Source organism: Leuciscus leuciscus (assembly GCF_965113295.1).
Source record: "Leuciscus leuciscus genome assembly, chromosome: 14".
Classification (NCBI taxonomy): domain Eukaryota; kingdom Metazoa; phylum Chordata; class Actinopteri; order Cypriniformes; family Leuciscidae; genus Leuciscus; species Leuciscus leuciscus.
In genome coordinates, this window is record NC_138738.1 from 23,902,251 (window position 1) to 23,919,139 (window position 16,889).

Genomic DNA, 16,889 nt, shown 5'->3' on the forward strand with positions numbered 1-16,889 from the left:
GCAATATATAGTGTAAATGATAAATCACGTTTGAGAGTTAGTACTGGCTGCAGATAAAGTCATAATTAATATACATGTAGATAACGAAAAAGATGCATTGGGACTGGCATTTAAAGACATTCTTAACTCTATTGGAGTTAGACAACATGTGTCAGGACCTACTCATTGTCGTAATCATACCCTAGATCAGTGGTTCTCAACTCCAGTCCTCGGGACCCGCTGCTCTGCACATTTTGTATGTCTCCCTTATTTAACACACCTGAACCAGATCATCAGCTCATCAGGAGAGACTCCATGAACTGATTTGAGTGTGTCAGATAAGAGAGACATACAAAATGTGCAGAGCAGCGGGTCCCGAGGACTGGAGTTGAGAACCACTGCCCTAGATCTAAGGGCGCTTTCACACTGGCAGTTTAGTGCGGACCGGGGCACGGTTCGCATGAAAAATCGCTAATGTGAACGCTGTCATCGGACCCGGGTGCGCACTAGAGTACCGAACCCGAGACTACCTGGAAGAGGTGGTCTGAGCTCGGTTGCTCCCGAACCGTGGCGCGGTTCGCGTTAATGTGCAAGCAACACGGACTCGGGTGCGTGCTTGTTCAGGAAGTATAGTATCCTGCGCATGCGTATCACTGTCGCATCAGTGAAAAATCTTCTGCGAGCAGCAGAAACACGGCGTCCCCTGGATATGTGCTGAATTACACCATGTAATGAACATAAACGTAGTTGTCTCTCACTATGTTGTGCATAATAGCACCAAAAAAACAGACAAATTACAGCTATGCTCAGTCGAGTTGTATTCTCCATGCGTTTTCCGTGTGCGTTTGCGATGACGTAAGATCACTGCAAACGCACCTGGGTTCGATACAACTAATTGAGTGTGAAACCAGACCAACGCTGCGGGGGGCGCCGGGAACTAGCGCACTCGGGTTCGGACCGCAGCAAACGAACCCAGTGGAAAAACGCCCTTATATTATCACACGGAATCAATGTTGATGCCGTTGAAATTCTGCAGCAGAGCGATGACATCTCAGATCATTATCTAGTCTTGTGTAAACTTCATTTAGCCAAGGCTGCAAAGCCGACTCTGTGTTACAAATATGTTAGACCAATCACTTCTGCCACTAAAGATTGCTTTATTAATAATCTTCCTGATCAGTTTCATCATCACAGCATCCCAGATAGCTTAGAAGAACTCGATATTACGACAGAAACTTTTAACTCTCTCTTTTCCAGCACTTTAGACACAGTTGCTCCATTGCGCTTAAAGAAGATTAAAGAAAATAGTCCAACGCCGTGGTACAACGAGCACATTCGGGCCCTTTAGAGAGCAGCCAGAAAAATGGAGCGCAACTGGAAGAAAACAAAACTAGAGGTATTTCGCATTTCATGCAAAGAGAGCTCGATTGCATACAGAGAGGCCTTAAAAGCTGCTAGATCTGCTTATTTTTCAACCCTATTAGAAGAAAATAAACAAACAAACTTAAAAGGTATTTATTTGAAACAGTGGCTAAACCAACGAAAAATAAAGCTTCAAGCCGAGAGGTTTCCAAGCAGCACATCAGTAATGACTTTATGAACTTCTTCACTTATAAGATTGATAATATCAGGGAGAAAATTATAATGCAACCGTCTACTAAATTATCGCATCAGGCAGTGCATTGTAGTGTCCCTAAGGAAACATTTTATTAATTCATTGCTATAGAAGAGGAAGAATTCTTTAACTTGTTAAATCATCTAAATCAGTGGTTCTCAAACTTTTTACACCAAGTACCACCTCAGAAAATATTTGGCTCTCCAAGTACCACCATAATGACCAATATGAAAATACAGTAGCGTAGTAGGCCAAACTATTCAGCTACGGTTATGCACAGCTCAAAAATGAGGCAGCTTAATTTTTAATAAGAATATTTATTATTGTCAGCCACTTTAAACATTGTAAGAACACAATTTGAACATTAAAGCTGCAAGCAGCGATGAAAGGGCCCTCGCACCCGTGCCATCGTCACTCGTTGGCTTTAGGAAGACAGAGCATGGTTGGGCAATGTGCATTTAAGGAGGTATACAGTATATAGTAGTTGCTAGCATGTTTAGTATGTTTTTAGCATGCTTAGTACACAATAGGTATGTGGTTAGTACTGCATTACTGTGTTAACCAGTTCAGTTTCTGTTGGCAGTAGGTGGGGTTATATATCTGAATATTGCTTTGTAGATGTGTTCAGTGCAGGACTTTTATCAAGTATGTGAAGTTTGGGGCAGATTGGATATTGTATGTTTGACTTACAACAACTTCCTTTAGCATTTCTATTATGTTTTATGATGTTTCTAGCATATTACATATTAATTTTGGGGTAGATTGGACATTGCATGCCTGAGTTACAGCAAATTCCTATTTAATTGCAGTAATAGCATGCTTTAGCACTTAGCTAAGTGTTTGCTAGCATGTTTTAGCATGTTTCTAGTATGTTGTTAGCATGTTTAGCACTTGCTGGCACTTTTTTATATGTTATCAGGAGTTCACAACAGTGTTAAACATGTCACTTCCTGTTGCCAGTAGGCGGCGCTATGACTGTAACTGAATATGAGCATGGTCATGTGTTCAGGACAGAACGCTTATCAAACGTGTGAAGTTTGGGGTAGATTGGACATTGTATGCTTAAGTTACAACAACTTCCTTTAGCATTTCTAACATGCTTTAGAACTTAGCTATGTGTTGCTAGCATGTTTCTTGCATGTTACATATTAAGTTTGGGGCAGATTGGACATCCCATGCCTGTGTTACAGCAAATTCCTATTTAATTGCATGTTTTAGCATGTTTCTAGAATGTTGTTAGCATGTTTAACACTTGCTGGCACTTTTTTATATGTTATCAGGAGTCCACAACAGTGTTTAACATGTCACTTCCTGTTGCCAGCAGGTGGCGCTTTGATTGTAACTGAATATGAGCATTGTCATGTGTTCAAGACAGAACGCTTATCAAAAGTGTGAAGTTTGGCGCAGATTGGACATTGCCTTCTTGAGTAACAACAACATCCTGTTTCATTATATTAGCATGCTTTAGCACTTAGCTTAGTATTGCTAGCATGTTTTAACATGTTTCTAGCATGTTTAGAAGTCAATGGTATATTTTTAACATGTTGCTAGAACGGCATCAACGTGTTAAACATGACACTTCCTGTTACCAGTAGGTGGCGCTATTACTATAACTGAATATTCTCATGTAGATGTGTTCAGGCCATGACTCTTATCAAACGTGTGAAGTTTGGGGCAGACTGGACATTCCGTGCCTGTGTTACAGCAAATTCCTATTTAATTGCAGTATTAGCATGCTTTAGCACTAAGCTAAGTGTTTGCTAGCATGTTTTAACATGTTTCTAGTATGTTGTTAGCATGTTTAGCACATGCTGGAACTTTTTTATATGTTATCAGGAGTCCACAACAGTGTTTAACATGTCACTTCCTGTTGCCAGCAGGTGGCGCTATGACTGTAACTGAATATGAGCATGGTCATGTGTTCAGGAAAGAACGCTTATCAAAAGTGTGAAGTTTGGCGCAGATTGGACATTGCCTTCTTGAGTAACAACAACATCCTGTTTCATTGAATTAACATGCTTTAGCACTTAGCTAAGTTTTGCTAGCATGTTTTAACATGTTTCTAGCATGTTTAGAAGTCAATGGCATTTTTAACATGTTGCTAGAACGGCATCAACGTGTTAAACATGACACTTCCTGTCACCAGTAGGTGGCGCTATTACTATAACTGAATATTCTCATGTAGATGTGTTCAGGCCATGACTCTTATCAAACGTGTGACGTTTGGGGCAGACTGGACATTCCGTGCCTGTGTTACAGCAAATTCCTATTTAATTGCAGTATTAACATGCTTTAGCACTAAGCTAAGTGTTTGCTAGCATGTTTTAACATGTTTCTAGTATGTTGTTAGCATGTTTAGCACATTCTGGAACTTTTTTATATGTTATTAGGAGTCCACAACAGTGTTTAACATGTCACTTCCTGTTGCCAGCAGGTGGCGCTATGACTGTAACTGAATATGAGCATGGTCATGTGTTCAGGACAGAACGCTTATCAAACGTGTGAAGTTTGGGGCAGATTGGACATTCCATGCCTGAGTTTCAGCATCTTCCTGTTTCATGGCGAAACATCGAAATTTGTCAGGCCGCCGAGGACCCACCCTTCGACGAAAACTCAAGATCTTCGCAATTTAACGTCACAAAGGCCTTAAGATTACACTCACCAAATTTGAAGATGATCAGATTAAAACTGTAGGAGGAGTTCGTTAAAGTACGAGGCATGAAAATGGCAAAAACTGCACAAAAATCTGAGAGGAAGTTGAAAATGGCTGACTTCCTGTTGTGTTTAGGGCTACGCTCCAAGAGACTTTTTTGTAGGTATTAGGTCCTTACATGTATGTACCGAATTTCATAAACGTACGTGGAACATAGCGGGAGGCGCACTCCGTTGAACTTTTATAGGTGGCGCTATCGAGCCATTTTGCCCCGCCCAATTGTGAAACCTATATCAGATGTAAATTTTCGCCAGTTCTGACGCGTGTGCAAAGTTTCGTGAGTTTTCGAGCATGTTTAGGCCCTCAAAAATGCGATTAAATGCGGAGAAGAATAATAATAATAATAAATATATATAAATATAGCTGCGAGCAGCGATTGCGGGCCCAAGCCGGTGGCACCGCCACCCTTGTGCCTTTAGTTACACTAAAGGCACCGCGGTGGCGGTGTCACCGGCTTGGGCCCTCCATCGCTGCTCGCAGCTATATTTATATATATATATATATATATATATATATATATATATATATATATAAAAATATATATACATATATATATATATATCATATATATATATAGATATATAGATAGATAGATAGATAGATAGATAGATATAGATATATAAATTAATGAACATATATATAATATATATATATATATATATATATATATATATATATATATATATATATATATTTAAGTGTGTGTGTGTGTGTATATATATATATATATATGTATATATATATGTATATGTATATTATTTTTTCGCCTATTTTTAATATATATTATTATTATACATATAATAATAATATATATATTTTATTATATTTTTTGGATGCTAAACTATTGTTTATTATAAGCTTTGTACTTCACTCACGTTCCAATATTGAAGGGAAAAATTATCCTCTTCACATGCGCAAAAATGTGCTTGGAAACATCACAGTTGAGCGGTGATTACTGTGAATAGTATGAATTGTACCACTGAATATTTAAACAGAGCAGTGTTTTTATATGTTAGGTTGACTATTTTATTATTAAGGCTATAATGAACAGGCTGCGATGTCAAGATTGCAATGCTGGAATGCACAATATGTTGTTGTTGTTGGTGTGTGTGTGTGTGTGTGTGTGTGTGTGTGTGTGTGTGTGTGTGTGTGTGTGTGTGTGTGTGTGTGTGTGTGTGTGTGTGTGTGTGTGTGTGTGTGTGTGTGTGTGTGTGTGTGTGTGAGGCTCAATCGAACAATGGAGACATAAAAACATAGTCTGTCATACAGGATATCATTCAAACTGCAAAGTGTTTCCTTATATTTGTGTACACTCGCAATAAAACACAACATTGCGCTTTTGTCTAACTATAAACTCTTGTCAAACTGTAACCTACAACTGTCACCCAACTAAAATCTCTCTCTCTCTCACACACACACACACACACACACACACACACACACATACACACACAGTTTAAAAAAAAAAAAAAAATGTATCCAACCCCATTTAAAAACAGTCTGTCGTTGCCATCTTTTGGACATTCATCATATTGCATTGGATTTAATTGATTGTCCTCAAACCGAGCACTAATCTGTTTATTTTTAAGTCAAACATTCTACATTGATTAAAAAAGACAATCAAATGTATTTTTTAATGGTAGTATTATTTTATACAGAAATAAATTATTTATAATTCAGATGAGAATAAAGTTAGTGTTAACTAAAATTGAAAGGAAAACAAATATATTGATCTGAAATCTACTATAATTCGCTGCAAATAGGTTGACTATTTTATTAAAATGAAACTAAAATGCTCACGGCTGCATGGGCATTCATAACGGTGTGCGACTGCATTTCCACGGCGAGGAACGAGCAGAACAGTCAACGTTTTTTATTTCATTCCAACTTCCATAGGAATTCATTGACAACACTCGCTCTACTCTGCACCATTATCAATGTCTGTGCAGACAAACATATTTTACTTTCGTTGTTAAGTTAGCGATTCAAAAGCCCCCTGCGGTGTCACACGTCGATTAACCGGTGGTAAAATATTCTCACCGTCACATACCTAGTATATTTTTTATATAGATCCAATAGGCCTACCTGATTTTGAACACAAGAGGGCAGTATAGCCCTATGTATGACTTGATTTTTTTTTTTTACTTTACTGTTTTTAATTTTAGAATAAAATTAGAATAAAAATCTTTTTAAAATAAGAATAAAATGGGTTTAGTTCTGATATTTTTATAATTTTATATAGAAATAAATGGTGTATAATTAAATTTTTAGAAGATATTGGGCTTTTAGTGTTTCCTTTTTTGACATTACTTTAATCCCTCGCCATAGCAAAACCGTTTGAGATATTTACTATCTGTACACAATTTAGCATATTTAATGTATTTTCATCATGTTGAAAAAGTTTGGTGGGAATAAAATAAATAGTTTAAGAGGAGTGGCTAAAAATTCAGAGGCTGATTTTGCAAAAAAATCCACATTCAGACCAAAATATCTGACTTCCTGATGGCCGGAGCTAATGAATGTAAATTAGAAAGTTGTCCGGCTTGATGAGTACAATATACAAACTATTTTTTTTTTACTGTAGTTAAAACTAACCCGCCCACTTTTGTCAAAAGTATGTTGAAAGTGACACACTTCCTGCTGCCAGTTGATGGCGCTATAACTTTGACTCACAATAGTTACATCCATCTGATCGGCCTCTTACCACGAACACTCTGCTGAAGTTTCATCAAGATCAGTTAATGTATGCAGAAGTTATTCCACTTCGTGTTTCTCTTTTCTCGTCATAAATTCGTTTCCTCGCCACGGCCAAACCGTTCGAGATATCAAAAATCCGTCCGCAATTTAGAATCCTCAATGTTTTGAATTCATGCACACCGAGTTTGGTGGGGATTGGATGAATTCTCTAGGAGGAGTACTTCGCATTCCACAGCAAGCGTTTTCCAAACAACCCATAATAGCCGACTTCCTGTTGGGCTGGCGTAAAACTTGACCGGGGGAAAGTTGTTCGGCCCGATGATATCTATATGTGTACCGAGTTTCATATTAATTCATGCAAGCGTGTTTGATCTATGGACCAAGTTTTGGGACCCCGTTCAAGGGGGCGCTGTTGAGCCCCCCTGCCATGCCCGGGTACCAGCTTCAACCCGTCCCTGATGGCAGGGGGTTCCGACTTGTATGTAAAGTTTCAAGAGTTTTTGAGCACGTTAAGGACCCCAAAAGCCCCTGAAACCTTGATTAACAATATAAAAGCAATAGTCAAATCCCCCCTCCCCTCACACACACAGAGACACAGAGAGAGGGAGAGAAAATTCTTCAGAAAATCCACATTCAAACCAAAATATCTCTCTTCCTGTTGGTCGGAGATCGTTAATGTAAATTAGAAAGTTGTCCGTCTTGATGAGAACAATACACATACCAAGTTTTGTTGCTGTTGATAAAACTAACCCCCCCACTTATGACTAAAGGTGGCGCTACTGAGCCCCTCACCACGCCCGTTTCTGAAACTTTGCACATGTCTACGGGCTAATAAATGTGATGTGTCTGTCGAGTTTCATCCAATTTCAAGTATGTTAAGAGTCTCAAAAGCATCAAAAAAAGAATATTAAAGTTTGAAGCGTTGCCATGGCAACAGTATTAAAGATATCAAAAATCCTTTCACAGGTCTACATCTGCCGTGTGTTTGCATTATACACATAAACTTTGAAGCAAATCGGGTACAAATAAGAGGGTGATTTCAAAGCATTTTGAAAGGGACAAACTTCCTGCTGCCAGTTGGTGGCGCTATAACTTTGACTCACAATAGTCACATCCATGTGATCGGCCTCTTACAACGAACACACTGCGGAAGTATCATCAAGATCAGATAATGTATGCAGAAGTTATAACACACTTCCTGTTTGCATTATTCGCCATAAATTCGTTTCCTCGCCACAGCCAAACCGTTCGAGATATCAAAAATTTGTCCGCAATTTAGCATCCTCAATGCCTTGACTTCATACACACCGAGTTTGGTGGCGATTGGGTGAATTCCCTAGGAGAAGTGTTTCAAATACCAGACCATGCGTTTCCAAACAACCCTTAATAGCCGACTTCCTGTTGGGCTGGCGTAAAACTTAGAGCACGAAAGTTGTTCGGCCCGATGAGATCTATATGTGTACCGAGTTTCATATTATTACATGCAAGTGTGTTTGATTTATGGACAAGTGTTCGGATCCCGTTCCAGGGGGCGCTGTCGAGTCCCCCTGCCACGCCCGGGTACCATCTTCAGCCCGGCCCTAATGGCCTTGGGCTTCTTGCGGGCCCAAGCCGGTGGCACCGCCACCCTGGTGCCTAAAGGCACCGGGGTGGCGGTGCCGCCGGCTTTGGCCCTTCATCGCTGCTCGCAGCTATATTTATATATATATATATATATATATATATATATACACACGTACACATGTACATATATAAATAATGGATATATATATATATAAGGGACAAGACACAGAGAATTTTACTTGCCTGACCTGATTAGAACAAAAAAAAAAAAAAAAGATAACTAGGGAATCACTAAATCGGGAGAATTATTTTGATTATATGATACACTCAAATAATTCCACAACAAATCCTTTAAATGTAATGATATTCAAAACGGAACAAGAATAGAAAAATAACTATAAACAAGCAAAAAAAAAAAAAAAAAAAATTCAAGCAATCCATGACATGACATGATTTATTTATATTCTGGACTAAAACATTCTGGCTGTTTTTAAACTCAAACATAATTCTTAAATAAAAAAAAAATAAAAAATTGGGTTTAGTTCTGATATTTGTATAATTTTATAGAGAAATAAATGGTGTATAATTACACTTTTAGAAGATATGAGGCTTTTAGTGTTTCCTTTTTTTAAAATTACTTTAATCCTTCACTATAGCAAAACCGTTTGAGATTTTATTTTTATATTTTATTAAGGCTATACTGAACAGGCTGCGATGTCAGTGTGTGTGTGTGTGTGTGTGTGTGTGTGTGTGTGTGTGTGTGTGTGTGTGTGTGTGTGTGTGTGTGTGTGTGTGTGTGTGTGTGTGTGTGGCGCGGGCACGATTGAACAGTAGACACGTAAAACATACTCCCTAATTTTAAAATGAAAGTAAAAAGCTCACGGCTAAACATGCATTCATAACGGTGCGCATCCACAGCGAGGAACGAACAGAATAGAGCGTACGTTTTTTTTAGTTCATTCGTATTTCCATAGGAATTCATTGAAATCGCTCGCTTTCAAACTGTGACATTGATTTCATACAACAGGTTAATAAACAGTTAAAATTAAGTCACTTACATTTTAGATGCAATATTGCCTGTTTTTGTTCTGTTTCAGCAGCGAAAATAGTTAAACAAAGATCACAGCAGAACGCATCTCACAGGAACGTGTTTTCTCATAACTGAATGATTCAGCATTTTGAACGAATCGGTTGACTCAAAGATTGAATGATCAATCCATAAACATCTGTCTTAATCATGAACGACTCATTCGAACGAATCGTTTGAACGAAAGAATCAATGACTCGCTCATTAAGACGGTCACTTGGCGACACCTAATGGCGGTTTAGTGTTGTTTAAAAGCATCATTCTTTCCAACGTGTGTGTGATTTGTGTGTGACCATTATCAATGTCGGAAATACCGGTGGGAAAATATCCTCAGACACATAATAAATGTATATTTAAATACAATATTGGCCTACCTTTCTGAAACTTTGCACATGTCTACTGGATAATAAATGTGATGTGTCTGTTGAGTTTCATCCAATTTCAAGCATGATAAGAGTCTCAAAAGCATCTGAAAAGAATATTAAAGTTTGATGCGTTGCCACGGCAACAGTATCTAAGATATCAACAATCCTTTCACAGGTCTACATCTGATGTGTGTTTACGGCTAAACATGCATTCATAACGGTGCGCATCCACAGCGAGGAACGAACAGAATAGAGCGTACGTTTTTTTTAGTTCATTCGTATTTCCATAGGAATTCATTGAAATCGCTCGCTCTCAAACTGTGACATTGATTTCATACAACAGGTTAATAAACAGTTAAAATTAAGTCACTTACATTTTAGATGCAATATTGCCTGTTTTTGTTCTGTTTCAGCAGCGAAAATAGTTAAACAAAGATCACAGCAGAACGCATCTCACAGGAACGTGTTTTCTCATAACTGAATGATTCAGCATTTTGAACGAATCGGTTGACTCAAAGATTGAATGATCAATCCATAAACATCTGTCTTAATCATGAATGACTCATTCGAACGAATCGTTTGAACGAAAGAATCAATGACTCGCTCATTAAGACGGTCACTTGGCGACAGTGATGGGAATAACGGCGTTATAAATAAACGGCGTTACTAACGGCGTTATTTTTTTCAGTAACGAGTAATCAAACTAATTACTGCTTCCTCCATTACAACGCCGTTACCGTTACTGTCAATAAAAATGCGGCGTTACTATAATTGAGCTCACTGAAGCGGTTTTCATCCGAGTAGGCTCTCTCTCAGCCATAGGAGCTGCAAAGTTTTTTCTCTGGTGTTGTGAGTGTTTATGAGGCGCGGGACTCGACAAAAGCGAGGCGAATGCCGCGAGCGTGCTCGACAGTGCGCGAGAGAGACCGAGTGTGTCCGAGAACGTGCTCGACAGTGCGCGAGAGAGACCGAATGTGTCCGAGAACGCGCTCGACAGTGCGCGAGAGAGACCGAGTGTGTCCGAGAACGCGCTCGACAGTGCGCGACAGAGACCGAATGTGTCCGAGCATAAATACTTTATTTATAAATAAATTACACATATCAGCATTTGAATAATCTCTGTAGCATATGGTATCATATGCAATATTTTAATTAGTTTATATAACATAAACTCCAAAATAACCTGCAGGGAACGTTCAAACATATTTGTTTGACGGTTGTGAGCTCCTGTGGCAAACACGACTAATTTGGCTAAAATAACCTCTGATGATGAAGTTCTCTGTAGGTTATAAAAATAAACCCCTCAAAAGATTATATTGTATTATTATTATTTATGTTGATACATTGTTCAGTATTATATTGAGAGCACTTTTTGTTAAACTTACTATTGTGAGGAAGAAAATACTTGAAGTAGGCTATACAGAATGTCTACCAGTTGTAAAGGTGTGTGAGTTTTATCATTTTAATTATATGCACCAGTGTATGTGTATGTATATTTTTATTAGGCTACTATTTATTTATTTTTGGTACATTTCTTAAGAAGCATAATTTATTTTTAGACTTATTTGTTGGCCAGTTGTGGTCTGTGCAATAAATATTAAAAGTTCTAAACCATATTGTTTTATTGTTGCACTATAGTAATGATAATATTTTAATATTTAAGTTAGGCTACGTTCACACTGCAGGCTGAAACGACCCAATTCCGATTTTTTTGCCCCTATGCGACCTGTATCTGATCTTTTCATGACAGTCTGAACGACACAGATCCGATCTTTTCAAATGCGACCCAGGCCACTTGGGTATGTGGTCCCAAATCCGATACATATCCGATCTTTTGAAATGCGACTTCAGTCTGAACGGCCAGGTCGCATGTATCCGACCCGCACGTCATTGATACGCGGAAAACGTCATAATTCTGCGTTGAAGTAGTCGTCGGTTTGAAAACGGACTGCATATTCGTCGAGCTGAGGTAAATCTGCCGAACGGGTCGACCTCGACGAGCCCGTTAATAATAAAAAAAAAAATCCCACGGCCATTATATATACGTTATGTTAACTTATTTGTGCTGAATCTGATATTAGATAGGTCAGCGGCTGCTGTCTGGCTCTTGTGTAACGGTCGCTGCGCGTGCTCGTGTGTGTGTGTGTGTGTGTGTGTGTGTGTGTGTGTGTGTGTGAGAGAGAATCACAGTTAAAGTTTAGCTACTTGCCTACTTCCGCAAACAACAAGTGACGTCGTTGACCGTTGAGTACTCTTCTGCGCATGCGGGTCACTTCTGGGTCATTTCACGTTCACACAGGAGATCACAAAAGGTCGCATTTAATTGGAAATGTGAACGGCCTTGCAAAAAAATCGAATTTTTTCAAAAAATCGGAATTGAGCATTTAGCCCTGCAGTGTGAACGTAGCCTTAATAGGTGTCTCTCACATTGTCCCACAGCAACATTTAAATAGTGTAGATTAGTGTACAATGTTTTATAATAATAAGATGTTCTATTTAGTGTCAATTTCATTCATTTAACATTTCATATTGGGGGTATCCAAGAAATTTCTTATATTTAAACTTTTTTTTTTTTTTTTAAGTAACGCAATAGTTACTTTCCCTGGTAATTAGTTACTTTTGTAATGATGTAATTCAGTTACTAACGCAGTTACTTTTTGTGAGAAGTAACTAGTAACTATAACTAATTACTTTTTTTAAGTAACTTACCCAACACTGCTTGGCGACACCTAATGGCGGTTTAGTGTTGTTTAAAAGCATCATTCTTTCCAACGTGTGTGTGATTTGTGTGTGACCATTATCAATGTCGGAAATACCGGTGGAAAATATCCTCAGACACATAATAAATGTATATTTAAATACAATATTGGCCTACCTTTCTGAAACTTTGCACATGTCTACTGGATAATAAATGTGATGTGTCTGTTGAGTTTCATCCAATTTCAAGCATGATAAGAGTCTCAAAAGCATCTGAAAAGAATATTAAAGTTTGATGCGTTGCCACGGCAACAGTATCTAAGATATCAACAATCCTTTCACTGGTCTACATCTGATGTGTGTTTACATTATACACATAAAGTTTGAAGCAAATTGGGTAAAAATAAGAGGGTGATTTCAAAGCATTTTGAAAGTGACACACTTCCTGCTGCCAGTTGGTGGCGCTATAACTTTGACTCACAATAGTCACATCAATGTGATCGGCCTCTGACCACGAACACACTGCTGAAGTTTCATCAAGATCAGTCAATATATGCAGAAGTTATAACACACTTCCTGTTTCTCTTTTCTCGCCATAAATTCGTTTCCTCGCCACGGCCAAACCGTTTGAGATATCAAAAATCCGTCCGCAATTTAGCATCTTCAATGTCTTGACTTCATACACACCGAGTTTGGAGGGGACCGGGTGAATACTCTAGGAAAAGTACTTCACATTCCACAGCATGCGTTTTCCAAACAACCCATAATAGCCGACTTCCTGTTGGGTTGGCGTAAAACTTAGAGCACGAAAGATGTTCGGTCTGATGAGATCTATATGTGTACCGAGTTTCATGTTAATTCATGCAAGCGTGTTTGATCTATGGACCAAGTTTTCGAACCCCGTTCCAGGGGGCGCTGTCGAGCCCCCCTGCCACGCCCGGCTACCAGCTTCAGCCTGGCCCTGATGGCCGTGGGTTCTGACCTGTGTGCAAAGTTTCAAGAGTTTTCGAGCACGTTTAGGGACCCAAAAGCCCCAGAAACCTTGAAAAACAAATGAAAAAGTAAATCTCACTGAACAGACAAATCACCCCCACCCCTCACACACACAGAGACAGAGAGAGAGAGAGAAAATTCTCCAAAAAATCACATTCAAACAAAAATATCTGACTTCCTGTTGCTTTTAGCTAATGAGTGTAAATTAGAAAGTTGTCCGGCTCGATGAGAACAATATACGTAGCGAGTTTTGTGACTCTTTGTAAAACTAAGCCCCCATTTTTTACTAAAGGTGGCGCTACTGAGCCATTCCACCACGCCCGTTTCTGAAACTTTGCACATGTCTACTGGATAATAAATGTGATGTGTCTGTTGAGTTTCATGCATTTTCAAGTATGTGAAGAGTCTCAAAAGCATCCGAAAAGAATATTAAAGTTTGATGCGTTGCCACGGCAACATTATTAAAGATATCAATAATCCTTTCACAGGTCTACATCTGCCGTGTGTTTACATTATACACATACAGTTTGAAGCAAATCGGGTAAAAATAAGAGGGTGATTTCAAAGCATTTTGAAAGTGACACACTTCCTGCTGCCAGTTGGTGGCGCTATAACTTTGACTCACAATAGTCACATCCATGTGATCGGCCTCTTACAACGAACACACTGCTGAAGTTTAATCAAGATCAGTTAATGTGTGCAGAAGTTACAACACTTCGTGTTTCTCTTTTCTCGCCATAAATTCGTTTCCTCGCCACGGCCAAACCGTTCGAGATATCAAAAATCCGTCCGCAATTTAGCATCCTCAATGTCTTGACTTCATGCTGACCGAGTTTTGTGGGGATTGGACGAATTCTCTAGGAGGAGTATTTCACATTCCACAGCAAGCGTTTTCCAAACAACCCATAATAGCCGACTTCCTGTTGGGCTGGCGCAAAACTTAGAGCACGAAAGTTCTTCGGCCCGATGAGATCTATATGTGTGCTGAGTTTCATATTAATTCATGCAAGCTAGTTTGATCTATGGACCAAGTTTTCGGACCCCATTCCAGGGGGCGCTGTTGAGCCCCCCTGCCACGCCCGGGTACCAGCTTCAACCCGTCCCTGATGGCCGTGGGTTCCGACTTGTATGTAAAGTTTCAAGAGTTTTTGAGCACGTTAAGGACCCCAAAAGCCCCTGAAACCTTGATTAACAATATAAAAGCAATAGTCAAATCCCCCCTCCCCTCACACACACAGAGACACAGAGAGAGGGAGAGAAAATTCTTCAGAAAATCCACATTCAAACCTCTTCCTGTTGGTCGGAGATCGTTAATGTAAATTAAAAAGTTGTCCGTCTTGATGAGAACAATACACATACCAAGTTTTGTTGCTGTTGATAAAACTAACCCCCCCACTTATGACTAAAGGTGGCGCTACTGAGCCCCTCACCACGCCCGTTTCTGAAACTTTGCACATGTCTACGGGCTAATAAATGTGATGTGTCTGTCGAGTTTCATCCAATTTCAAGTATGTTAAGAGTCTCAAAAGCATCTAACTTTGACTCACAATAGTCACATCCATGTGATCGGCCTCTTACAACGAACACACTGCTGAAGTTTAATCAAGATCAGTTAATGTATGCAGAAGTTATAACACACTTCCTGTTTCCATTATTCGCCATCAATTCGTGTCCTCGCCACGGCCAAACCGTTCGAGATATCAAAAATCTGTTCGCAATTTAGCATCCTCAATGTCTTGACTTCATGCTGACTGAGTTTGGAGGCGAATGGATGAATTCCCTAGGAGGAGTACATTCAATTCCACAGCATGCGTTTCCAAACAACCCATAATAGCCGACTTCCTGTTGGGCTGGCGTAAAAAGTAAAAGTACGAAAGTTGTTTGGCCCGATGAGATCTATATGTGTATTGAGTTTCATATTATTACATGCAAGCGTGTCTGATTTATGGACCAAACTTTCGGACCCCGTTCAAGGGGGCGCTGTTGAGCCCCCCTGCCACGCCCGGGTACCAGCTTCAGCCCGGCCCTGATGGCCGCAGGTTCTGACCTGTGTGCAAAATTTCAAGAGTTTTCGAGCATGTTAAAGGCCCCAAAAATGCCCGAAAGGTTGACAGAAAAATAAGAATAATAATAATAATAATAATTAAAGCTGCAAGCAGCGATGAAAGGGCCCTCGCACCCGTGCCATCGTCACTCGTTGGCTTTAGGAAGACAGAGCATGGTTGGGCAATGTGCATTTAAGGAGGTATACAGTATATAGTAGTTGCTAGCATGTTTAGTATGTTTTTAGCATGCTTAGTACACAATAGGTATGTGGTTAGTAATGGTAAATGGTAAATGGACTGCATTTATATAGCGCTTTCACAGACCCAATGGCCACCAAAGCGCTTTACAATATTGCCTCACATTCACCCATTCACTCACTCATTCATACACCGACGGCGGTGTCAGCCATGCAAGGCGATCCAGCTCGTCGGGAGCAGCTGGGGTTAGGTGTCTTGCTCAAGGACACCTCGACACTTGGTCAGGTGGAACCGGGGATTGAACCACCAACCTTCCGGTTTGTAGACAATCTACATGAACCACTGAGCCACTGCCGCTAGTACTGCATTACTGTGTTAACCAGTTCAGTTTCTGTTGGCAGTAGGTGGGGTTATACATCTGAATATTGCTTTGTAGATGTGTTCAGTGCAGGACTTTTATCAAGTATGTGAAGTTTGGGGCAGATTGGATATTGTATGTTTGAGTTACAGCAAATTCATATTTAATTGTAGTAATAGTATGGTTTAGTACTTATAGTGTTTACTAGTATGTTTTAGCATGTTTCTAGTATGTTGGTAGGATGTTAAGCACCTACTGGCATTTTTTTTATATGTTATTAGGAGTCCACAACAGTGTTTAACATGTCACTTCCTGTTGCCAGCAGGTGGCGCTTTGACTGTAACTGAATATGAGCATTGTCATGTGTTCAAGACAGAACGCTTATCAAAAGTGTGAAGTTTGGCGCAGATTGGACATTGCCTTCTTGAGTAACAACAACATCCTGTTTCATTATATTAGCATGCTTTAGCACTTAGCTTAGTATTGCTAGCATGTTTTAACATGTTTCTAGCATGTTTAGAAGTCAATGGTATTTTTAACATGTTGCTAGAACGGCATCAACGTGTTAAACATGACACT

At 39.4% G+C, this 16,889-nt stretch overlaps 1 protein-coding gene and 1 long non-coding RNA gene across 12 annotated transcripts in view; one reads left to right on the top strand and one right to left on the bottom strand.

The window, feature by feature from the left end:
• LOC309474430 (endonuclease V-like) overlaps positions 1-16,889 on the bottom strand; it is a 370,440-nt gene that overhangs the window by 260,558 nt on the left and 92,993 nt on the right. The window lies entirely within an intron of this gene.
• The window catches only part of LOC309474473, an 84,669-nt gene that overhangs the window by 43,154 nt on the left and 24,626 nt on the right, over positions 1-16,889 (top strand). The gene's annotated exons all lie outside the window — the stretch shown is intronic.